At 43.4% G+C, this 25592-nt stretch overlaps 2 long non-coding RNA genes across 5 annotated transcripts; one reads left to right on the plus strand and one right to left on the minus strand.

Annotated features, from left to right (window-relative positions):
- Nucleotides 1–2709: 2709 nt before the first annotated feature.
- Nucleotides 2710–6659, plus strand: LOC143141140 (uncharacterized). 3 transcript variants are annotated; one of them, XR_012990748.1, is made up of 8 exons: nt 2710–2779; nt 2885–2951; nt 5137–5230; nt 5426–5509; nt 5624–5713; nt 5811–5903; nt 6035–6111; nt 6238–6659. It is a non-coding gene; the product is annotated as an uncharacterized LOC143141140 (long non-coding RNA). The 3 variants fall into 3 exon arrangements; XR_012990747.1 differs by having other exon boundaries at nt 2715–2951; nt 6232–6659; XR_012990746.1 differs by having other exon boundaries at nt 2715–2951.
- Nucleotides 6660–9312: 2653 nt separating this feature from the next.
- Nucleotides 9313–14350, minus strand: LOC143140285 (uncharacterized). Of its 2 annotated transcripts, none has more exons than XR_012990620.1 (6): nt 13823–14350; nt 11880–12036; nt 11591–11692; nt 11339–11433; nt 10739–10782; nt 9313–10154 (listed from the first exon to the last, which is right to left on the minus strand). It is a non-coding gene; the product is annotated as an uncharacterized LOC143140285 (long non-coding RNA). The 2 variants fall into 2 exon arrangements; XR_012990619.1 differs by having other exon boundaries at nt 11554–11692.
- Nucleotides 14351–25592: the final 11242 nt, after the last annotated feature.

Consider the following 25592-nt stretch of genomic DNA (forward strand, 5'->3'; position numbering starts at 1 on the left):
GAAGGTGCCAAAAAAGTAGTCCAACAGGAGTCCCTTAGTTATGTGTGCATGGTAAGGTGCTCAAGAGAGTAAGTGTCCTGGTGAAGGTGCAAAAAGTAGTCCAACAATAGTCCTTAAGTTAAGTGTGCACGGTAAGGTGCTCGGAGAGTGAGTGTCATGGTGAAGGTGCAACAAGTAGTCCAGCATTAGTCCAACAGTGCAATAATAAGGTCTAGAGACCAGCATAAATAATATGGACAAATAGGAGAGCAAAGTATAATATAATGTAGACAAGGTAATATAAAAAACTATAAAAACTACGTCAGTGCAGAAACAGGTTGAGGTAATAGGGTTACAGCCATTCAGTATTATTGTAGCAGAAGCCATTGATCATGTGTGCTAATATAGCATGAAAAACATGAAAAACAGTGTAGCAGGAAAGCGGTAGTAAAAACATTAGGCTGTGGTAAAACAGTAGTAAAGCAGTAGTGGGTAGTCAGTACTCAAACATGGAGAGGGTGGAGAGGCAGACAGACTAAGCAGAGAAGTCTATCTCTCCTCTTCCCTTTAGTGATGCATTGAACAGTTCAATGGCCCTGGGGACAAATGACTTCCTCAGTCTGTCTGTTGCGCAAGTCAGTGAGCGAAATCTCCAGCTGATCAAGCTCTTTTGCTTTTTAATAGTGCTGTAGAGTGGGTGGCATTCATTGTCCAAGATGTTGATCAGTTTGTTCAGGGTCCTTTTGTCAGATATTGAAGTGATGCACTCCAGTTCAGCTCCCACTACAGAGCCAGCCTTCCTTAACAGCCTGTCAAGGCGCCCAGCATCCTTCTTCTTTGTACTTCCTCCCCAGCATACCACTGCATAGAAGAGGACGCTGGCCACAACAGACTGATAGAACATCCTGAGGAGCTTGCTGCACACATTGAAGGACCGCAGCCTCCTCAGGAAGTACAGCCTGCTCTGCCCTTTCTTGTAGAGTGCGTCAGTGTTGGCTGACCAGTCCAGTTTATTGTCCAGGTGGAGACCCAGATACTTGTAGGTGCTTACCGCCTCCACATTGACCCCATCAATGGAGACTGGTAGCAGAGCGGGCTTAGACCTGCGGAAATCCACCACCATCTCCTTGGTCTTTGAAGTGTTGAGTTGAAGGTGATTGAGTTTGCACCATTGCACAAAGTCCTCCACCAGGCTCCTGTACTCCTCCTCTTGCTCGTCCCTGATACACCCCACAATTGCAGTATCGTCAGAAAACTTCTGCATGTGGCATGACTCGGTGTTGTAGCAGAAGTCAGATGTGTACAGGGTGAACAGGACTGGAGAGAGCACAGTTCCCTGTGGAGCTCCGGTGCTGCTGATCACAGTGTCAGAGAGACAGTTCTTCAGTCTGACGAACTGTGGTCGCTCGGTCAGGTAGTCTGTAATCCAGGTTACCAGGTGAGCGTCCACACCCATCTGCAAGAGCTTGTCTCCCAGTCTGAGGGGTTGGATGGTGTTAAAAGCACTTGAGAAATCAAAGAACATGATTCTCACAGCACTTTTCCCCTTGTCTAGGTGAGTATGTGTCCTGTGTAGAAGATAAGTGATGGCATCATCCACGCCCACTTTCTCCTGGTATGCAAACTGTAGCGGGTCTAGTGCATGACGAACCTGGGGTCTGAGCCTACCTAAGACCAGCCGCTCCAGTGTCTTCATCACATGTGATGTTAGAGCGACAGGCCTGAAGTCATTAAGCTCACTGGGGTGTGGCTTCTTAGGGACGGGGGTGAGACATGATGTCTTCCACAGTGTTGGAACTTGTCCGAGACGTAGACTCCAGTTGAAGATGTGCATCAGTGGCTCCCCCAGTTCAGCAGCACAGGCCTTGAGTAGCCTTGGACACAGTCTGTCAGGCCCGGCTGCCTTACGAGGATGAAGTCTTTTTAACAGATAGCTTACTTCGGAAGCTGTAATGATGGGGGGGATGAGGGGAGTGGAGGGGTAGGAGGAGTGCTTCTGAGAGGGTTGTCGTGTGGCTAGAACCTGATGGCCGTTGGCTGAAGCCATTGTTGCCGCACTGCTCGTGGTCACTGTGTGGGGGAGAGGTGCGATAGTCTGATGTGCAGTGATGGTGGAGGGGGGGAGGGGAGGGGAGAGGGAGTGCTTCTGGGGTCTGTGTGTCTGATGGCTGTTGACTGTAGTCGTTGTCACCTCATTGTTCGTGGTCGCCATGTGGGGGAGGGGTGCAATATCCAGTAATGGCACAGGCAAGGAGGCATCAGGCGGGGGCAGGGTGTGGGGTGATGGGGGCTCAGATCGTTGGATGTCCCCAGGATGCAGAGCTGGGGAGACTGGGAGACTGGGAGGTGGGGGTAGGGCGGGCACGCTAACAGGAGCAGTAGCAGTACATGGCGCTGGTGCAGGGCAATCAAACCTGTTGTAAAAGTGGTTCAGCTGGTTCGCCCTGACCAGGTCTCCCTCCTCAGAGCTGCTGCTCTTCTTAAGGCCAGTGATGGATTTCATACAGTCCCACACCTCCTTCATGTTGTTCTCCTGCAACTTCTGTTCCATCTTCCTTCTGTAGTCCTCCTTAGCCTCTTTCAGCTTCTTCTTGAGTTCCCCCTGTACTTGCCTCAGCTCTGCCATGTCCCCCTCTTTAAACGCCATCTTTTTCCTATTGAGAAGGGTCTTGACATTACTGGTTATCCAAGGCTTGTTATTTGGATAGCAGCGTACAGTCCTTGTGGGAATTTCATTAAATTACTCCAACAGAACACTCACAGAAAGGAGAGTGGTGTCAAACTACAAGACAGCCAGTATGTAAGCAAGGCCTTGTTTGTCCTTGTTTGGCTACTCATTTGTCAACTTCCTGAAGAGGCTGAAGCATGCTGGCCTTGACACCTCAGTCCTTGCTTCCATTAACAGCTGTGTTATGGAGTGCATCCTCACATCATGGTCTACTGCAGCGGTGGATACAGAGGACAATTGGCAGGTATTTTACATCACTTTTACATTACTTTTACTGTGATTTTGCTAGATATGGTTGTCGCTGTGCTAAATATAGGCCCATATTGTAGATTTAGATTGTTTCTACAGATTGTAGAAAGTAGATTGAACTGATACATTTAGGCCTACACTGTTAAGGGACAGCTGAATTGACCACCTAAACCATATATTTTCTGAAAGCCTATAGCCTCTAGATGTCAATTAATATACATTAAGACATGTCCCACCTTCCCACTGACTTTGGTGCATCATAAGGCGTACATAGGCCCATATTGTAGATCGAGAAACTCATTGTACAGCTGATATATTTAGGCCTACACTGTTAAGGGACAGCTGAATTGACCACCTAAACCATATATTTTCTGAAAGCCTATAGCCTCTAGATGTCAATCAATTAAGACATGTCCTACCTTCCTACTGACTTTGACATATCAAAACTCCACCTCTGAAATGGGAGTGGTCAACTTTTTTTATGTTTTTCCTTCACAGTTTTTTTTGTGGGTGTCTCAGAGATCCCACCTTTGGAACATTTGTCAGGGGCCTCAAGGTGGTGCCGTGCGTTTTGGTCCCATCCCTCTAGCACCTAGCTTTACCGCGCCAGCAGAGGGAAACCTTGTATGTTTCGAACCGTTTATCTCCTTCCGGGAATAATCCACCGACTCCAAACTGAGCCTGGCTTGTTTGTGATGTCCCGTTGTTCAACATATTCTGATTTCATACTGATCGGATCAACATAAGTGTGCTTTTTGGCTAAAAATTGAAAAATGGCTAAATGTTAAAGCAACACCAAAGAGTTTTTTGTACCTTAAAATAGTGTTTCCAAAATCGTTTCAGTGGTTCATCAACTCGTAACAGGGTGAACGGCACTTTCTGCATCCGCTTCGAGGCCCTCTATCGGCTATAACCGCACTATGTAAGTTTGCCGGATCGGGTAGCGGATATGTAGTTCGATGGAATGAGACATGAGAAACTACAAATTTGACTTGAATCTGATGTCGCAATACATCGTACTTTCATAAAATCATGCAACATATTCTACCTTGTCTGTGGACATTGTTATTTGCAAAGCTGGTGCTGGATAAACAAATAGTGCGTGCGACAGAGGAAAAGTTCTTTGGTGTTGCTTTAAATTGCCAAAAAAGTAGGCACAATGCTTTGCGTTACAGCTAGAGCGATGAAACTTTGCACGCTCTATGTGGGTCTTGTGCAGAAGGTCTGACTTGAATTTCAGCCTCGTAGCTCCATGCTACCACCCAAAACTCCACCTCTGAAGTGGGAGTGGTCAACTTTTTTAAAGTTTTTCCTTCACTGTTTTTTTTGTGGGTGTCTCAGATATCCCACCTTTGGAACAGTTGTCAGGGGCCTCAAGGCGGTGCCGTGCGTCTTGGTCCCATCCCTCTAGCACCTAGCGTTACCGCGGCAGAAGAGGGAAACCTTGTATGTTTCGAACCGTTTATCTCCTTCCGGGAATAATCCACCGACTTCAGATTTCATACTGATCAGACCAACATAAGTGAGTTTTTTGGCTAAAAATGTAAAAATGGCTAAACGTTAGCAATTCCACTGCTTTGTTATTTTGCCACCATATGTACCCTAGCAACACCCAAGCAACCACCTTAATTACCCTAGCAACACCCTAGCAACCATCTTAATTACCCTAGCAACCACTTGTATAATGTCAAGCTAGCAACCACCATAGCAACCAACATGCTTACCCTAACAACCACCATAGCAACCATGTTATTTTGCATAGCAACCACCATATCTACCTTAGCAACACCATAGCAACCATTCAATTTACCCTAGCAACAACCACAATATGACCATAGTAACCACATGACATGTCCTAATGTATGTTAAATCACACCTACAACTGACCAGCTTTCAGAAAATATATGGTTTGCATGGCTGAAACTGCTTTGCCTTTGAGTTGGAGCTCAAAACTTATCATATGTGTACCTCGTTCGCCAATATACAAAATAGTGCCATGTATAGAGTTATGAACACTGATCGTATGATATGCAAAAGTCTGCAGGAAAGTAGGTCAGGCTTTCAGAATACAGTGGGACATGTCTCAATTCATGCTAATATTGGGTGCAGTGAAGAAAGAAAGGGAGGGAGGCTGCTTTTAAAAGAGAGGGAAAGTATAATATTTTTAATATTGTTTTCAGATGAAGAATTGGTGCGGTGGTGAGGCTGGAGCACCCCTGGCTTTTGCCGTATGGGTTGACTTCAGCAGTGAGTCACCCACCGTTAATTTCACAGGTATATGTAATATGTTTTTATTCAACAACATTTCAATGATGAGATCTATCGAAGATGACATTCAATGGAAGAACAATTATTTTAGTATGGTCACAATCTGGCCCTGAGTTTTGATAAAAATGATATTGACATGGCAACACAAACCGAATTGATAATGGATTTTAAGGGTTTTTTTCCCGGTTACGGTTCATTTAGGGCCAAAGTATCTTGAGGCCTTTTGGACCAATGACAGGAAGGCTGAGCTGCTAAACATGTACACTAATAGGGGTGTGTCAAGTGGTATGTATAAATGAAAGTGGTGTTAAGGTTTGTTTCTGTGTCAATCCTTTCTTGAAGTTCAGAAAAGGAACCTTAACATTTGTTTTTAATGACACTGAGCGTACTGTCTTACAGATGCTTTGGGGGGTGAGAGGCCATACGTTGACCCTGATATCAGTGGCACACATTGCCGGATGGCAATTGGCCGTCTGATAAAAGAACATGGTATGACTGGCATTGTATGTTTTCAATTTCCTTATTTAAAGATCAAAATGATGCAGACTACTGAATCTGATTACACTTTAACACCCTTCTATCTCAGCACTGAGTCAGGGTTTGTCTCGGTCTGAATATCTGCCACAACACAGGCCGCCTTGGTGGCCTGAGGAATTGCCCTTTGCCTCAGTCAGTGACGGTATGTTAATATTGACCAACTATTACTGTTTCAACTGCATGCACACAGCTGTTGCAACATGATTTGACTTTTCATAAGAGTATATGATAAAACCAGTAATGATGCATTGTTTGCCATTTTTTATGGAAAAGGTGAAGGGCGTAAAGCTTTCACTGCTGAAAAGCTGAGGCAGGTGGTACGCTCATACAATGCGTATTACAATCTCCAGGTATATATACAAATGCATGAACCTGTCTAAAACCTTTTGCATACCAGTGTGTTTTACAGACTAAAACAGATTTGTACACACATATCTAACAATAATGTGCTTTTCCTTTAATCTGTTGAGCTGCAGCAGTCTGTTGAGGCACCACCATCACCCCCATCACCAGCACCAGCAGCAACACCAACAGCAGCACAAACACCACCAGCACCACAAACACCACCAGCAGCAGCGGCAGATCATAAAGAAGGATCACAATGAATACTACATGTCATTTCCTTTAATGTGTCAATATCTTTTGGAAAAGTAAAGCATCTATCATCATAAAGCAATCTCACTTTTCTTTGTTGATAAGCTACGTGTTTTTCATCGTAATTGATTCAATATCCAAGTGTGACAGTTTTGGTGTACCATGAACAGAACAGGACAATTGGAAACAGTTAGCCACCTATGTTACAGAGTCTAAAAACAAGCAGATTAGCACTAGCAGATTTAGAAATAGCTTCTTTCCCAATGCAATAACAATAAAGGAATTCATTCATTTAGTCATTTCAGTTTGTATTACTACTTTCATTATTATTGTTGTAATCTCACATGTACTATGGCTATCATAATTAAAATTAGATAGATACATAGATAATGTGTCAGTGAAAATACATATATGAGCCAATGTTCCAGCAGATGGGGTATGGATATCGGGCATGCATATCCACTCCTAGGCCTATTCTCCTACACTCCCCCTGTAGTAGCCAGCATTACATTGAAATCTCTCACTTTGGCCTATAGGACACTGACTGGATCTGCTCCTTGTTATTTTAATTCAATGATCAAGATGTACTTCCCCAACCGCCCACTGCTGTCTTCTGATTACCATTTGTTCTGTCGACCACTCATGAACGCTAAATTCAAGACTCTTCCTCAGTGGTTCCATGTGGGTGCAATAAGTTGCACAGTGCTCTTTGTTCCTGTGATAGTTTACAGTGTTTTAAAAGGGGTCTAAAGGCACATTTGTTCAACATGCACTTAGTCCATTAAACAGTAAGCAACTTGTTATTATATCATTGATTGAATGGGCATTTGTTTATTAGCCTATTGCTTGTCCTTATTACAGTCTGATCAACATCTTAATTTATTCCCTGTTCAATATATTTAATATATATATTTATATGTTGCTTTGAACAGCAAAGATTAGGATAATGAGCCTCCTTATTCTTCAGCCAAGCAGGTAGGCCTACGGGGCGTTGCCTAGCAACAAGGGTCAGAAGTAGCCTACTGTACACGTTTTTCGATATTTTGTGGAATTATACTTCTTTTCATTGAATGCCAATGAGTCATGTACTAACTTGCTTTAACTATTTCTCTACATATTATACCCAGCAAAAGTCGTCTGTGCCAGTGTGCATCCTAACAATAATTTGTTTATGTTTTAATACAAAGCCGTTTTAATGAACTACAAATTCGGCGCCATTGTTATAAAGCAGCGTTGAAATGAACGCTACACGTCATGGGGCATGTAGTCTAATTACAGAAATAGCTATAATTTCAAAATTACAAAAATATTTGTATATATAACATGAGAAACATGCTTGAATTATTAAGATGTATCACCTGCTTGACTATAAAGTCAAAAGCTTGCAACATTTGTAATATTTTTAAATACATGTTATTTTCCCATTTTTGCACATGAGGTAGCCTACATATATCATTGCATATATCAGATAAAAGCACAATATAGATGTTATGAGGTGCTTGGTTTGATCCATGAACTTGTGTGCATCCAAAATCTCTTATTGCAAAATCCTTAGAGAAGCTGATTAAAGCTGAGCTCCTAATCAAGGTGCAACCTCTCTTGGATCCTTCCCAGTTTGCCTATAGGGCCAAGAGGGGGGTGCAGGATGCTACCATCACTCTACTAAGTCTTCTCTATAAACACCTGGAGGAAAGTGGGAATCATGCAAGGTTGCTCTTTGTAGATTTCTCCTCGGCATTTAACACCATCCAACCCCACCTACTGATTGAGAAACTACTGAACAACTTTAGCCTTGACCCAAGCCTGATTGGTTGGCTACTGATTTCCTCACGCAGAGTTCAGAGAGTGAGGGTAAATAAAGTGCTGTCCAGTGGCCTAACATCATCCACAGGCTCACCTCAGGGGTGTGTTCTCTCCCCCCTGTTGTACATACTGTACAACAATGACTGCCGCAGCCAGTATGACAACAGGCACATTCTAAAATTTGCAGATGACTCTGTAATTGTCAGTCTCCTGAATTCCCATGAGAATGAGCATGGCCCTGTTATCAATGAATTTGTGTCATGGTGTGAAGATGCTTTTTTGCATCTGAACATCAGTAAAACCAAGGACATGTCCATAGATTTCAGACGCCTTCCCCCTATTCCAAAGCACAGTGTCATCAACGATCAAGATGTTGAAATTGTATCATCTTACAAGTACCTAGGCACCTTGATTGATGACCGGCTTAAGTTCGACCTGAACACCACCTCGGTGTGCAAGAGAGGGCAACAAAGACTCTCTGCACTTAGGAAACTGGCTAAGTTTCAGGTGGACAAAACATTGATGGCATTGTTTTACAAAGCTTTTATTGAGTCAATCCTCACATTCTCCATTATCTGCTGGTATGGAAATGTCACCATCAGAGACAAAAATGCACTTTCCAAGATAGTAAATGTGGCCAGTAAGATAGTGGGAGTGAAGTTTGTTAGTCTCACCGAATATTTTAATAAGCAGGTGTTCAACAAAGCGATACAAATATATCAAGACACAAGCCATCCCCTGTATTCTGAATACGTGCTGCTGCCACCTGGCTTGCGTTTGTTGGCATCCTATTGCTTTTAACCATAGGTACAAAAATTCCTTCATCCCCTTTTCTATTCAAGTACTGAATGTACACAACAGGAAAAGATAGATTTGTCCATTTAGTGACCCCCCCCCCCCCATATTCATTCACTTCCTCCTCTTATATCTAACTTATTTAATTAAGTTTTATCTTGGTTTTACTGACTTTTTAGGCATTGTCAGACCTATTTATGTCGTGTGGTATGTGATCCTGTCTGCAATCAAATTGCCCATTTGGGACAAAGAAATAAATTGAACTTGAAAACTGTCAAAAAATGCAGCCGAATAGCTGTGTGGATGGTACTTTGCAGGGCTGTCGCGTAGGTCAAAACTGACCAGCAGAACTGACCATGTCATGCAAATTATGTTTATTTCATATCAAAACACTTGCATCAGATAAAAGCACAATATAGATGTTATGAGGTGCTTGGTGTACTCAAGTAAATGTACTCCGTTACTGTCTGGCTCTGACTGCGCTGTAGTAGAATTTGCTATATGCACATGATGGGAATGCTCTATGTGTCTCTGCTGTCTTTGAAATGGCAGGTTATCTTTTGTGTGTATTCCTGTTTTGCTTTACTGATGCTAGGGGAAAGTTTGGCTCTCGTTGTTCTCAGATCAGTTTCATCCTTGGCTCTGAAGGCGTTCTCGGCAGCCTATGGACATCTCCTGTCATGTCTTCCAGTTAGCCGGGTCTTTGTGTGTGTCACATCATCGATGCACTTACTGATGTAAGAAGTAACAGGAGCTCCCATGCCACAAGGCACCTGGACCCTCTAGACCACAGTCAAAAACAACAGCAAGTATACTACAATAGCAACAATGACTTAAAACAAATATCAAAAGCAGTAATTACTCTGTGGCACTTTTAAATGTTTAGTGAATGAAAGTTCTTCTGCCAGTTTGTCCTAACAACTGCAATACAAGAAGTAGTGGGAGACAAGCTAACAACACACAACACGGTGATTCTGTTGAGAAAACAGGGTGGTAAAACATGTGTGATACTTCCTATTCAATATGGCAACTAGTAGTCTTTATTAACTTATATTATATAAAAAAATACAAAAGAACAACACTCAGCTAAAATATTTGTTGACTGTTGAGTGAGTGAGTGAGTGAGTGAGTGAGTGTGTGTGTGTGTGTGTGTGTAGATCTTTATCTTGCAGGCTCCCAGGTTGGCAGACAGGTTTTCCCGCTGAGAAAAAAGGGGGAAGATGGTTAGTGAAAAAGACTGTAACCTGTATTCCAGTTTGATTAGATATTCTAGTGGAGGGATGTTTAGATTAACCAATGTCATAATAGTGTTACAACTAATAAAATATCTGAATACTCCACAGTATGGAAATAAAAAAAACTGGGCCCTGACATTCTGAATTGACAAAAGTTACATTATCAACATCTCAGGTTAGTACATTTACAAGTTCAGAGTGCAAATGAATAAAAAATAGTTTATAGCTCACACTCACCCCAGACAACACTCTACTACCAATTGCCATAAAACCCTACTGTTCATACTTGAATTTCCCCTTGGGGATCAATAAAGTATCTTTCTATCCATCTAAAACATCAGGTACACAGGAGTGTTACAATATAAACTGATTTACGGTATATATGTTTACATGTAGCCTGCAGTACCGGTATATAACTAAATTATAGCATAGACTATAATAACTAAATCTGGTACATTTACATGTCCTACAGTATATGTATGGCTGCTGGAACAACGTAATTTCCCTTTGTGTAATTGTGAGTATCTGGTGTAAAAGATAACCAACTCACCACATTTTGGAAGGCACCCAATCTATTAGGATCTCCATCTTCCCCTGTGGCAGGCAAACAAAGACATAGAAAAATAGTGTCTTGCTTAAAAAGATAACATTGCACTCAACTTAACATTCAAATTTTAACACTTCACATCAGTGACTATCAGCGTTTTGTAGACACGTAACACTTTTTATGATGTTCAGTTAATATCTCCTCATGGTCCACTCACTTTACATTCCCTATACGAGCTGTAAAACATCCTGGTCAATTTACACAGTCCCATAAACTGGAACATAGAGTAACTGCAGACAAACATTCTGGGGTTGGTAGCATCTCTAACAATACTAAAACATGCCATGAATATTTTTCAGAGAATACTTTATATTATATTTATATATAATATAGGGGTGAGTTATCTCTGGCGTGTCTTGTTCGGGATTTTGAACATAAACACAAAGATGAACAAACGCAATATCTGGTACGATTACTGATACTGACAGTTACTGATCACTGATTTCAATTATTCCGCAGTGCCATTATACATTTTTAAAAGTGATCAAAAAGTACTGTTACATCATCCATTGTTTTATTTGCAATTTTGTGTATGGAAATAACCTTTGTCTTTCTCTTTTTTAGTACTCTTCTGTACTGCTGCTTGTACATAGGGCTGTTGTGGGGGCACTCTTGTTCTTCACTTCCTTTTCTAGAAACTGTTTGACATAAGCAAATAGTAGAATGTTAATCAAAATGTTAACATACATACAGAACACAAATAACAAGCATATCATATAATTCATCATACAGTGTACAGATTAGGGCCTGTATCTTACATTCTCCGCAACTGACTTTCTTCCCTAACGCAATTACCATTGCTAATCTACACTTGGTGGAAAGCCACATTTTCTGACATGAAGATGGCCTCCTCTCATTGACCCGGCAAATTGTTTGGATCGGTCAGCGCTTTCTTTCCTGAAAGAATACAAGCAACACAAACAATACACAATGTACAATAAGGTCAAATGTGAAATGTAGGAGTGATGTCATGATATTTTTCTGTACATTTTGTTATTTGATGTCATCTAATTTTCAGTGTCCCACATTTTTCAGAATTGGGGTTGTATAGAGACGTTATAATGTATAGAAAATGTGGAATCACCTTTAACCATTAAGGTGAAAATGTCCTTAATGTTATTGAGGCATTTACTTTCCCCCCCACTTAACCTCAGGCCCTGAGGGAGAAGCATTTGTGGGTTTCTCTTTGGGTATTCAAGAAGGAGGACGGGACTCCAGCCCACAGCATTGAGCTTCTCAATCTGAAAAAAAAAAACCCTGTCACTTTAAAAAAACATTTATAAATTGTGCCAGTGATATATGTTTACGTTTATGTATTTAGCAGACGCTTTTATCCAAAGCAACATACATATAAATTACAACACGCTACGGGCTAGCAGATGCTACGGGAATGCACTAGTTGAGAATGTACTAGTTGAGAATGTACTTGTTGAGAGTGTATGTGGGAAAGGTGTGAAAATATGTGCGTGGGTTTGGTGTGCATGTCTATTTGCATGTGTGCATGATTCATGTATGAACGTGTCACTACAGGAGCATAGTAGAGGTATTACTCATTTTGACACTTCATTCTTAAAGGTTGTATCAGTGATCCTGGCGGATATTGCCTGTGTTTTTGTTATTGTTTATGTTCAAATTTCTTAGCAGACGTTTTTGTCCGATATATAACTCATTTTATATTTTGTCTGAGGACCAAACAAGACACACAAGAGATAACTCAACCTTACCACCAGTATTCATTTTTAAAAAATCCATGCAATGCTTGGTTATTGTTAGTGGTGTACTACCAACCACAATGTTAATGTCCGGTAGACTCCGCGGTTTGTGGTGCATGGGCTGCGTAAAAATACCAGAGTCTTTTTCAGCGCCTAGAATGACAGGAGAGCTAGCCGACCATGAGAAAATATTAGCTGAACATTATAAAAGTGTTTTGTCTTTACAAATCGCTCATCATCGCTGATACAACCTTTAACCTAACATTAGTACTATGGTAATGTAACCAGGGCCTGTGCTAGCCATTTGGGTGCCCAAAGCACAAATGCATGGTGCCACTCTGGTGCCCCCACTATTTTGGATACTTTATATTGTTGGTTGGTTTAATAGGCCTACTGTTGGCAATGAAAAGTCGTAAATCTACTATGGGTCTCCAACGTCGCTCTGTCAGTAGCCTGGCTGCCTGCCCCTTCTGAAGGCTAAAGCAGTAGGCTACCTTTAAACATAATTGTTGCTGAGAGGAATCCCAGCCTACGAATTCAATAACAAAATAAATCATGCATAATTAAAAATTACCTTGATTTAGGCTACTTGGGTATGGCATAAGGCTTGGCTACACACAGTAAGGTTAATGTGCAAAAAATGAATGAAGTGGCTATTGGCTCGCAAATAAACAGCGGATGGAAAACCTGACACAGTTTGAACTAAATTTAAACTGAACATTGAAGCATAAAATACCAATCATATTTGATATTGGCCATGAGTTCCAACATTGAGCAATATAATCAAACAATCCAAAAGTTAATTAGGCATAAATCCAAACTAGACCGAGAATCTTCTGCTTTTGATACCATGCCACTCCAAATGTGTCTCACCATAAAACGCAGGAAAAAATACCTTAGGCCTGTTGTCCATGAAGGCATGCCTGGCAAATTGATATTTTATGAAGATGTAACTGGTTGCTTTGCTTTCATTAATGGTTTAGCTAGTCAAGTTTGCAAGGAAGAGACATAACGTGTGAACAGGCCACAATATCCAGTAGGGACGCGCTCACACAGATGCGGTAGCGGGCAGGAGAACTGTTAGCACAGGCTTTACATAAAATTATTCAACAGAAGCCTTATAAGAAATAAATGCCTGCCTCGAATAAAGGCCTGTGGTTTGCACAACCTAAGTAGCCTAAATAAAAGACCCGCCACAATTTGAGGATTTGCGGCATGATGATTTTCTACGAGCTATATTTTTTTGGTGCCCCACGCGCAGTGCATGTTCTGCTTGTGCGGAGCACCGACACTGAATGTAGCACAAATGACTTACCAGAATAATAGCATCATCCATCAGATGGGAGGTCAGTTGATTCTTTTTGGTATTGGCCTCCCAGGTTTCCTTTTTTTCATTGAAGCTTTCTAGTTGTTTTTTTTGCCTCAGCTTCTGTGGCTGTGGTGCCGTGCATACTGGGCATATTTTGCACCCATTAAAAATGGATGCAAGACATGCAGGGCATTTTTTTTTTTAACCCTCCCATGACAGGCTGCAAAAAATCAACAAGAAAAGCATACCGGTAATTAGAATTGCTATTGTTTAAAAATACAAATTCCTCAGTTGTTTAGAGAGATTGAACCATTAAACAACATGTTCAGTCTTTCAACTCAGTTGTAATAAAGGCAATCCTGTAATAAACAAGATTTCATCTATTTCAAGACTGATATTTGGGACCAACTCAGGGTATCTAGTATAACACTATGCGATTTGCTGTTCCTACATTAAACGTGGATTGATGATTCGGTGTTCCCCCAATGCCAATTGGATATTTAACAGAATCCGATGCTCTTCAGGTTAACAATAATAAAGTAACAATTTAATGTCTTTCAAATTTGTGAAAATAAAAATCTTGGAATACTTACTATATGAGAATGAAAGGGTGAGTGTGTGTGTCTGTGTGTGTGTGTGAGAGAGAGAGAGAGAGAGAGAGAGACAAGCATGTATCTCGTAAATTATCTGTAACAAAGACAAAAAACATTATTAGAATGATATTTTATCTCTACATTATTAGCAAAAATGATAGATATGATATGATTACTAGTTACATGTTCTACAAGAATAGAATCTCCTTGACTCTAATCGCCTGACCATCAAATTGCTCAGTAACCATTCATGTTATATTCTACACAAGAATGATTGAAGCACATGCGTACATTGCACACACATAAGATATCATATCCACTTGGCGCCTACTACTACTACTTTTGCATACCCCCCCCCCCCCCCCCCCAAAAAAAAAAAAAAACAACCCCTGCTGATCTGCACCATCTATCTATCATAATATATAAAGCAACAATCGTCTGTGTGTCTGTGGCTCGCTGGGTACTTGTATAAACTTAGCCTTGCCAGACTTATAAACGCTTTAACTTCAAGTAGTAGCATGAACTATACAGGATGAAACCATTTGGCTTAGCTAGCTGCTAATGTGGCATCCAAAAGCCCATGTCTGGTTGCCCAGTTGGCAAGTAGCTGCTACATCAGAAAGTTTATGTTGAGCCCTGAACACAAAATTTTGCTGGCGCAGAAATTAGGTGGAAGCGTGTTACACATATATGCAAATTGTGCCACATAGCTGGCGATGCCAAAAGTACACGTCCAAATCAATGTAAATAAACCAACAGCAGAGTTCCGAATTAGCTAATCTATCTAGCTAGCAGAGGCTCTGGCTAAGTACGTTGCATTTTATTTTGATGCAACAAAGAATTGTATTATGTCAGTCTCTTTCAAATACAGCTCTTACAGTGGAGTTCGAAATAAACAAATAGGAGGACATAATTGTTTTGGCCAAAACTCAATTTTAGACATGTTAAATGCCTATGCATTTCTCTTGCTTATTAGACCCTTGTACTTACCGCTCGGAATCTCGCCCAGGCAATGGTTTCTGGGATCGTCGCACACAGTGACGCGATGCACAAAATTGCGCCAAAATATCAATAGCAATGAAAAAGTACAGTCTTAATATTTTATATCCTTGCTCAAATTTGTAAAATAATGAGCATAAATCTCCGAATGAAAGAAACTTGGGTATATGTAGCCATTACATTTAAACACATCACTTCCCAGAATGCATCTCTTTGCCAAAGAACTTTATTTCCACCTTAAGCAATATAAACATTTCTGCAGTAGTGTATTACATTTATAACAACTTCATAATCAGTATTGAGACGAAAGAACTAGTGCTATCAGTAAGCTATTCTTTTTAAGTTGACATTCTCTGGGGATACGCTTCTGACATGGGCTTTGTTTACCTAGCAACGGTTACTATGCCTCGCTGAAATGAGAAGTGAGAACGTTTTTATTAAATATCCCACTTAAATGAGGGCATAATTTAAGCCAACGGCAAATATGCAGTCCTGAAACGACTGTAATTATTCAATATCCATGTATCCCAAAGTTATAAAAGTCAGTTGACCGAAATCTGTACTCAGTTGTTGAAACGGGGGATCCGTGTGTGGGCCACGGAATATATTGTCATTAACTTGCATTGGAACGAAATCCGTGTGTGTTTCACGGAAATGTCAACTTCCGTTGAGCGAAATCTGCACTCAGTTGTTGAAACAGGGATGGAATGCAACGCCTGACAGGCTAACATTACATAAAAATCGAACTGAATGTATCAAAAGTGTGTTTCCCAATAAGATAACAACATCAGTTGAGCGAAATCTGCACTCAGTTGTTAAACGGGGATCCGTGAAATAGCCACGGAATATATTGTCATTAACTTGCATTGGAACGAAATCCGTGTGTGTTTCACGGAAATGTAACTTCCGTTGAGCGAAATCTGCACTCAGTTGTTGAAACAGGGATGGAATGCAACGCCTGACAGGCTAACATTACACAGACACTAAAAAAGGCAATAAAAATCGAACTGAATGTATCAAAAGTGTGTTTCCCAATAAGATAACAACGTCCGTTGAGCGAAATCTGCACTCAGTTGTTTAAAAGGGGATCCGTGAAATAGCCACGGGATATGAGTGTCATTAACTTGCATTGAATCGAAATCCGTGTGAGTTTCACGGAAATTTCAGTGATTCCGTGGGCCCACCACGGATTTTGAGTTAAGCGTCCGTGGATATTTCACGGATTCCCGTGAGACCAGGTTGGATTAGAGTCTCGTGACTGCCGGCTACTGCGTGCGTGCGGGGACATTCTAAAACGCTTAACGTGAAAAAGCTTAACGTGGCTTAAGGTAGGAAAACAACGATGAATCATCACCAAATTTCGCATGACCATATGTTGTCATGAACACTTAAGTCTGTCAAAAAAACTAAACCGAAATCCAACGATTATAGAAGATATCTCACGTTAACGTTTTCTTCTTCATTGGCGCATATGGCGAGAAAAAGGCTTAACGTGGTTTAATGTACCTAATCAACGATCAATGATCACCAAATTTCTCTTTCATATTGCTCCTAATAAGCACATAAAACTGTCAAAGTGTCAAACCCAAAGTCCAATTATTATGGACGTTATCTAACATTAAGCGTTTCTGCTTCATTGAGGCCTATTGAAAGGAAAAAGCTTAACTCGATTCAATGTACCTAAACAACGCCCAGTGATCACCAAATTTCTCTCATATATTGCTTTTCATATCCACTTAAGACTGTAAAAAAATCGGAACCAAAGTCCAATTATTATGGACGTCATCTGACATTAAGCGTTTCTGCTTCATGAGGCCTATTGAAAGGAAAAAGCTTAACGTGGATCAATATACCTAAACAACGTTCAGCGATCACCAAATTTCTCTCATATATTGCTCCTCATAAGCACACGAAACTATCAAAAAATCGAACCCAAAGTCCAATTATTATGGACGTTATCTGACATTAAGTATTTCACAGGCCTGCTGGCTATAAGAAAAGGCTTAGGCTAACGTGGTTTAATGTACCTATACAACGATCAATGATCTCCGAATTTCTCTCTCATTTTGCTCCCCTGCGTGCGTGCGTGTGTAGGTCAAAGTCCGCCGATCGCAGCATTCCCCTATTTTGTAAAATTATTTTTTACTCTCCTGGGTGTTGCAATGGATATCAATGATTCATATGATTGCCCTCAGTAAAAAAACACAAGAAACAGGAATGCAATCAGTTACAAACACTCAGGTTCTCTGCTTCATAAGATGTCGCCGGCGATCGGGAAGACGCTGAGCAGAGGGCACCGTCGCGTAAAACAACGTGAGTCCGCGGAAACTGCCGGACGGTGCTTCAGGCCGGATTCGAACCGGCGATGCCATTCTTAAAGTGCTATGTAGCACAGCGCTGCCTTTCCCATGTGTGCTACGGAGACGCTGATTAATGCAGTGCTCATTATACATGATTAGAGTCTCGTGACTGCCGGCTACTGCGTGCGTGCGTGCGTAGGTCAAAGTCCGCTGATCGCGGCATTCCCCTATTTTGTAAAATTATTTTTTACTCTCCTGGGTGTTGCAATGGATATCAATGATTCATATGTTTGCCCTCAGTAAAAAAACACAAGAAACAGGAATGCAATCAGTTACAAACACTCAGGTTCTCTGCTTCATAAGATGTCGCCGGTGATCGGGAAGACGCTGAGCAGAGGGCACCGTCGCGTAAAACAACGCGAGACCGCGGAAATGGCCGGACGGTGCATCAGGCTGGATTCGAACCTGCGATGACATTCTTAAAGTGCTATGTAGCACAGCGCTGCCTTTCCCATGTGTGCTACGGAGACACCATTAATGCAGTGCTCATTATACATGATTAGAGTCTCGTGACTGCCGGCTACTGCGTGCGTGCGTGTGTAGGTCAAAGTCCGCCGATCGCAGCATTCCCCTATTTTGTAAAATTATTTTTTACTCTCCTGGGTGTTGCAATGGATATCAATGATTCATATGATTGCCCTCAGTAAAAAAACACAAGAAACAGGAATGCAATCAGTTACAAACACTCAGGTTCTCTGCTTCATAAGATGTCGCCGGCGATCGGGAAGACGCTGAGCAGAGGGCACCGTCGCGTAAAACAACGCGAGACCGCGGAAATGGCCGGACGGTGCTTCAGGCTGGAATCGATCCTGCGATGACATTCTTAAAGTGCTATGTAGCACAGCGCTGACTTTCCCATGTGTGCTACGGAGACGCCGATTAATGCTGTGCTCATTATACATGATTAGAGTCTCGTGACTGCCGGCGACTGCGTGCGTGCGTAGGTCAAAGTCCGCCGATCGCAGCATTCCCCTATTTTGTAAAATTATTTTTTACTCTCCTGGGTGTTGCAATGGATATCAATGATTCATATGATTGCCCTCAGTAAAAAAACACAAGAAACAGGACGCAAACAATTACAAACTCTGCTTCATAAGATGTCGCGGGCGATCGGGAAGACGCTGAGCAGAGGGCACCGTCGCGTAAAACATCGTGAGACCGCGGAAACAGCCGGACTGTGCTTCAGGCTGGATTCGAACCTGCGATGACATTCTTAAAGTGCTATGTAGCACAGCGCTGCCTTTCCCATGTGTGCTACGGAGACACCATTAATGCATTGCTCATTATACATGATTAGAGTCTCGTGACTGCCGGCTACTGCGTGCGTGCGTGCGTGTGTAGGTCAAAGTCCGCCGATCGCAGCATTCCCCTATTTTGTAAAATTATTTTTTACTCTCCTGGGTGTTGCAATGGATATCAATGATTCATATGATTGCCCTCAGTAAAAAAACACAAGAAACAGGAATGCAATCAGTTACAAACACTCAGGTTCTCTGCTTCATAAGATGTCGCCGGCGATCGGGAAGACGCTGAGCAGAGGGCACCGTCGCGTAAAACAACGTGAGTCCGCGGAAACTGCCGGACGGTGCTTCAGGCCGGATTCGAACCGGCGATGCCATTCTTAAAGTGCTATGTAGCACAGCGCTGCCTTTCCCATGTGTGCTACGGAGACGCTGATTAATGCAGTGCTCATTATACATGATTAGAGTCTCGTGACTGCCGGCTACTGCGTGCGTGCGTAGGTCAAAGTCCGCTGATCGCGGCATTCCCCTATTTTGTAAAATTATTTTTTACTCCTCTGGGTGTTGCAATGGATATCAACGATTCATATGATTGCCCTCATTAAAAAAACACAAGAAACAGGACGCAAACAGTTACAAACACTCAGGTTCTCTGCTTCATAAGATGTCGCGGGCAATCGGGAAGACGCTGAGCAGAGGGCACCGTCGCGTAAAACAACGCGAGACCGCGGAAATGGCCGGACGGTGCTTCAGGCCTTATTCGAACCTGCGATGACACTCTTAAAGTGCTATGTAGCACAGCGCTGCCTTTCCCATGTGTGCTACGGAGATGCTGATTAGTGCAGTGCTCATTATACATGATTAGAGTCTCGTGACTGCCGGCTACTGCGTGCGTGCGTAGGTCAAAGTCCGCTGATCGCGGCATTCCCCTATTTTGTAAAATTATTTTTTACTCCTCTGGGTGTTGCAATGGATATCAACGATTCATATGATTGCCCTCATTAAAAAAACACAAGAAACAGGACGCAAACAGTTACAAACACTCAGGTTCTCTGCTTCATAAGATGTCGCGGGCGATCGGGAAGACGCTGAGCAGAGGGCACCGTCGCGTAAAACAACGTGAGACAGCGGCCGATTCGGACGGTGCTTCAGGCCGGATTCGAACCGGCGACGCCATTCTTAAAGTGCTATGTAGCACAGCGCTGCCTTTCCCATGTGTGCTACGGAGACTCTGATTAATGCAGTGCTCATTATACATGATTAGAGTCTCGTGACTGCCGGCTACTGCGTGCGTGCGTAGGTCAAAGTCCGCTGATCGCGGCATTCCCCTATTTTGTAAAATTATTTTTTACTCCTCTGGGTGTTGCAATGGATATCAACGATTCATATGATTGCCCTCATTAAAAAAACACAAGAAACAGGACGCAAACAGTTACAAACACTCAGGTTCTCTGCTTCATAAGATGTCGCGGGCAATCGGGAAGACGCTGAGCAGAGGGCACCGTCGCGTAAAACAACGCGAGACCGCGGAAATGGCCGGACGGTGCTTCAGGCCTTATTCGAACCTGCGATGACACTCTTAAAGTGCTATGTAGCACAGCGCTGCCTTTCCCATGTGTGCTACGGAGATGCTGATTAGTGCAGTGCTCATTATACATGATTAGAGTCTCGTGACTGCCGGCTACTGCGTGCGTGCTTAGGTCAAAGTCCGCTGATCGCGGCATTCCCCTATTTTGTAAAATTATTTTTTACTCCTCTGGGTGTTGCAATGGATATCAATGATTCATATGATTGCCCTCAGTAAAAAAACACAAGAAACAAGACGCAAACAGTTACAAACACTCAGGTTCTCTGCTTCATAAGATGTCGCGGGCGATCGGGAAGACGCTGAGCAGAGGGCACCGTCGCGTAAAACAACGTGAGACAGCGGCCGATTCGGACGGTGCTTCAGGCCGGATTCGAACCGGCGACGCCATTCTTAAAGTGCTATGTAGCACAGCGCTGCCTTTCCCATGTGTGCTACGGAGACGCTGATTAATGCAGTGCCCATTATACATGATTAGAGTCTCGTGACTGCCGGCTACTGCGTGCGTGCGTAGGTCAAAGTCCGCTGATCGCGGCATTCCCCTATTTTGTAAAATTATTTTTTACTCCTCTGGGTGTTGCAATGGATATCAATGATTCATATGATTGCCCTCATTAAAAAAACACAAGAAACAGGACGCAAACAGTTACAAACACTCAGGTTCTCTGCTTCATAAGATGTCGCGGGCGATCGGGAAGACGCTGAGCAGAGGGCACCGTCGCGTAAAACAACATGAGTCCGCGGAAACTGCCGGACGGTGCTTCAGGCCGGATTCGAACCAGCGATGCCATTCTTAAAGTGCTATGTAGCACAGCGCTGCCTTTCCCATGTGTGCTACGGAGACGCTGATTAATGCAGTGCTCATTATACATGATTAGAGTCTCGTGACTGCCGGCTACTGCGTGCGTGCGTAGGTCAAAGTCCGCTGATCGCGGCATTCCCCTATTTTGTAAAATTATTTTTTACTCCTCTGGGTGTTGCAATGGATATCAATGATTCATATGATTGCCCTCAGTAAAAAAATACAAGAAACAGGACGCAATCAGTTACAAACACTCAGGTTCTCTGCTTCATAAGATGTCGCGGGCGATCGGGAAGACGCTGAGCAGAGGGCACCGTCGCGTAAAACAACGTGAGACAGCGGCCGATTCGGACGGTGCTTCAGGCCGGATTCGAACCGGCGACGCCATTCTTAAAGTGCTATGTAGCACAGCGCTGCCTTTCCCATGTGTGCTACGGAGACGCTGATTAATGCAATGCTATTTATACATGATTAGAGTCTCGTGACTGCCGGCTACTGCGTGCGTGCGTGCGTAGGTCAAAGTCCGCTGATCGCGGCATTCCCCTATTTTGTAAAATTATTTTTTACTCCTCTGGGTGTTGCAATGGATATCAATGATTCATATGATTGCCCTCATTAAAAAAACACAAGAAACAGGACGCAAACAGTTACAAACACTCAGGTTCCCTGCTTCATAAGATGTCGCGGGCGATCGGGAAGACGCTGAGCAGAGGGCACGTCGCGTAAAACAACGCGAGACCGCGGAAATGGCCGGACGGTGCTTCAGGCCGGATTCGAACCGGCGATGACATTCTTAGACTGCTATGTAGCACAGCGCTGCCTTTCCCATGTGTGCTACGGAGACGCTGATTAATGTAGTGCTCATTATACATGATTACAGTCTCGTGACTGCCGGCTACTGCGTGCGTGCGTAGGTCAAAGTCCGCTGATCGCGGCATTCCCCTATTTTGTAAAATTATTTTTTACTCCTCTGGGTGTTGCAATGGATATCAATGATTCATATGATTGCCCTCAGTAAAAAAGCACAAGAAACAGGATGCAAACAGTTACAAACTCTGCTTCATAAGATGTTGCGGGCGATCGGGAAGACGCTGAGCAGAGGGCACCGTCGCGTAAAACAACGTGAGTCCGCGGAAACTGCCGGACGGTGCTTCAGGCCGGATTCGAACCAGCGATGCCATTCTTAAAGTGCTATGTAGCACAGCGCTGCCTTTCCCATGTGTGCTACGGAGACGCTGATTAATGCAGTGCTCATTATACATGATTAGAGTCTCGTGACTGCCGGCTACTGCGTGCGTGCATAGGTCAAAGTCCGCTGATCGCGGCATTCCCCTATTTTGTAAAATTATTTTTTACTCCTCTGGGTGTTGCAATGGATATCAATGATTCATATGATTGCCCTCAGTAAAAAAACACAAGAAACAAGACGCAAACAGTTACAAACACTCAGGTTCTCTGCTTCATAAGATGTCGCGGGCGATCGGGAAGACGCTGAGCAGAGGGCACCGTCGCGTAAAACAACGTGAGACAGCGGACGATTCGGACGGTGCTTCAGGCCGGATTCGAACCGGCGACGCCATTCTTAAAGTGCTATGTAGCACAGCGCTGACTTTCCCATGTGTGCTACGGAGACGCTGATTAATGCAGTGCTCATTATACATGATTAGAGTCTCGTGACTGCCGGCTACTGCGTGCGTGCGTAGGTCAAAGTCCGCTGATCGCGGCATTCCCCTATTTTGTAAAATTATTTTTTAGTCCTCTGGGTGTTGCAATGGATATCAACGATTCATATGATTGCCCTCATTAAAAAAACACAAGAAACAGGACGCAAACAGTTACAAACACTCAGGTTCTCTGCTTCATAAGATGTCGCGGGCAATCGGGAAGACGCTGAGCAGAGGGCACCGTCGCGTAAAACAACGCGAGACCGCGGAAATGGCCGGACGGTGCTTCAGGCCTTATTCGAACCTGCGATGACACTCTTAAAGTGCTATGTAGCACAGCGCTGCCTTTCCCATGTGTGCTACGGAGATGCTGATTAGTGCAGTGCTCATTATACATGATTAGAGTCTCGTGACTGCCGGCTACTGCGTGCGTGCTTAGGTCAAAGTCCGCTGATCGCGGCATTCCCCTATTTTGTAAAATTATTTTTTACTCTTCTGGGTGTTGCAATGGATATCAATGATTCATATGATTGCCCTCAGTAAAAAAGCACAAGAAACAGGACGCAAACAGTTACAAACTCTGCTTCATAAGATGTTGCGGGCGATCGGGAAGACGCTAAGCAGAGGGCACGTAGCGTAACAAAGTAACAGAGTCTCGTGACTGCCGGCTACTGCGTGCGTGCGTGCGTAGGTCAAAGTCCGCTGATCGCGGCATTCCCCTATTTTGTAAAATTATTTTTTACTCCTCTGGGTGTTGCAATGGATATCAATGATTCATATGATTGCCCTCATTAAAAAAACACAAGAAACAGGACGCAAACAGTTACAAACACTCAGGTTCCCTGCTTCATAAGATGTCGCGGGCGATCGGGAAGACGCTGAGCAGAGGGCACGTCGCGTAAAACAACGCGAGACCGCGGAAATGGCCAGACGGTGCTTCAGGCCGGATTCGAACCGGCGATGCCATTCTTAGACTGCTATGTAGCACAGCGCTGCCTTTCCCATGTGTGCTACGGAGACGCTGCTTAATGTAGTGCTCATTATACATGATTACAGTCTCGTGACTGCCGGCTACTGCGTGCGTGCGTAGGTCAAAGTCCGCTGATCGCAGCATTCCCCTATTTTGTAAAATTATTTTTTACTCCTCTGGGTGTTGCAATGGATATCAATGATTCATATGATTGCCCTCATTAAAAAAACACAAGAAACAGGACGCAAACAGTTACAAACACTCAGGTTCTCTGCTTCATAAGATGTCGCGGGCAATCGGGAAGACGCTGAGCAGAGGGCACCGTCGCGTAAAACAACGCGAGACCGCGGAAATGGCCGGACGGTGCTTCAGGCCTTATTCGAACCTGCGATGACACTCTTAAAGTGCTATGTAGCACAGCGCTGCCTTTCCCATGTGTGCTACGGAGATGCTGATTAGTGCAGTGCTCATTATACATGATTAGAGTCTCGTGACTGCCGGCTACTGCGTGCGTGCTTAGGTCAAAGTCCGCTGATCGCGGCATTCCCCTATTTTGTAAAATTATTTTTTACTCCTCTGGGTGTTGCAATGGATATCAATGATTCATATGATTGCCCTCAGTAAAAAAGCACAAGAAACAGGACGCAAACAGTTACAAACTCTGCTTCATAAGATGTTGCGGGCGATCGGGAAGACGCTAAGCAGAGGGCACGTAGCGTAAAACAACGCGAGAGGGCACGTAGCGTAAAACAACGCGAGACAGCACAAACGGCCAGACGGTGTTTCAGGCCGGATTCGAACCTGCGATGACATTCTTAAAGTGCTATGTAGCACAGCGCTGCCTTTCCCATGTGTGCTACGGAGACGCTGATTAATGCAATGCTATTTATACATGATTAGAGTCTCGTGACTGCCGGCTACTGCGTGCGTGCGTGCGTAGGTCAAAGTCCGCTGATCGCGGCATTCCCCTATTTTGTAAAATTATTTTTTACTCCTCTGGGTGTTGCAATGGATATCAATGATTCATATGATTGCCCTCAGTAAAAAAGCACAAGAAACAGGATGCAAACAGTTACAAACTCTGCTTCATAAGATGTTGCGGGCGATCGGGAAGACGCTGAGCAGAGGGCACCGTCGCGTAAAACAACGTGAGTCCGCGGAAACTGCCGGACGGTGCTTCAGGCCGGATTCGAACCAGCGATGCCATTCTTAAAGTGCTATGTAGCACAGCGCTGCCTTTCCCATGTGTGCTACGGAGACGCTGATTAATGCAGTGCTCATTATACATGATTAGAGTCTCGTGACTGCCGGCTACTGCGTGCGTGCATAGGTCAAAGTCCGCTGATCGCGGCGTTCCCCTATTTTGTAAAATTATTTTTTACTCCTCTGGGTGTTGCAATGGATATCAATGATTCATATGATTGCCCTCAGTAAAAAAGCACAAGAAACAGGATGCAAACAGTTACAAACTCTGCTTCATAAGATGTTGCGGGCGATCGGGAAGACGCTGAGCAGAGGGCACCGTCGCGTAAAACAACGTGAGTCCGCGGAAACTGCCGGAC

The sequence above is a fragment of the Alosa pseudoharengus genome, unplaced genomic scaffold (assembly GCF_046254945.1).
Source record: "Alosa pseudoharengus isolate Yale_2024_CS ecotype anadromous, Long Island Sound unplaced genomic scaffold, YU_APseudo_1.1 YU_APseudo_1.1_scf_23, whole genome shotgun sequence".
Taxonomy (NCBI): Eukaryota; Metazoa; Chordata; class Actinopteri; order Clupeiformes; family Clupeidae; genus Alosa; species Alosa pseudoharengus.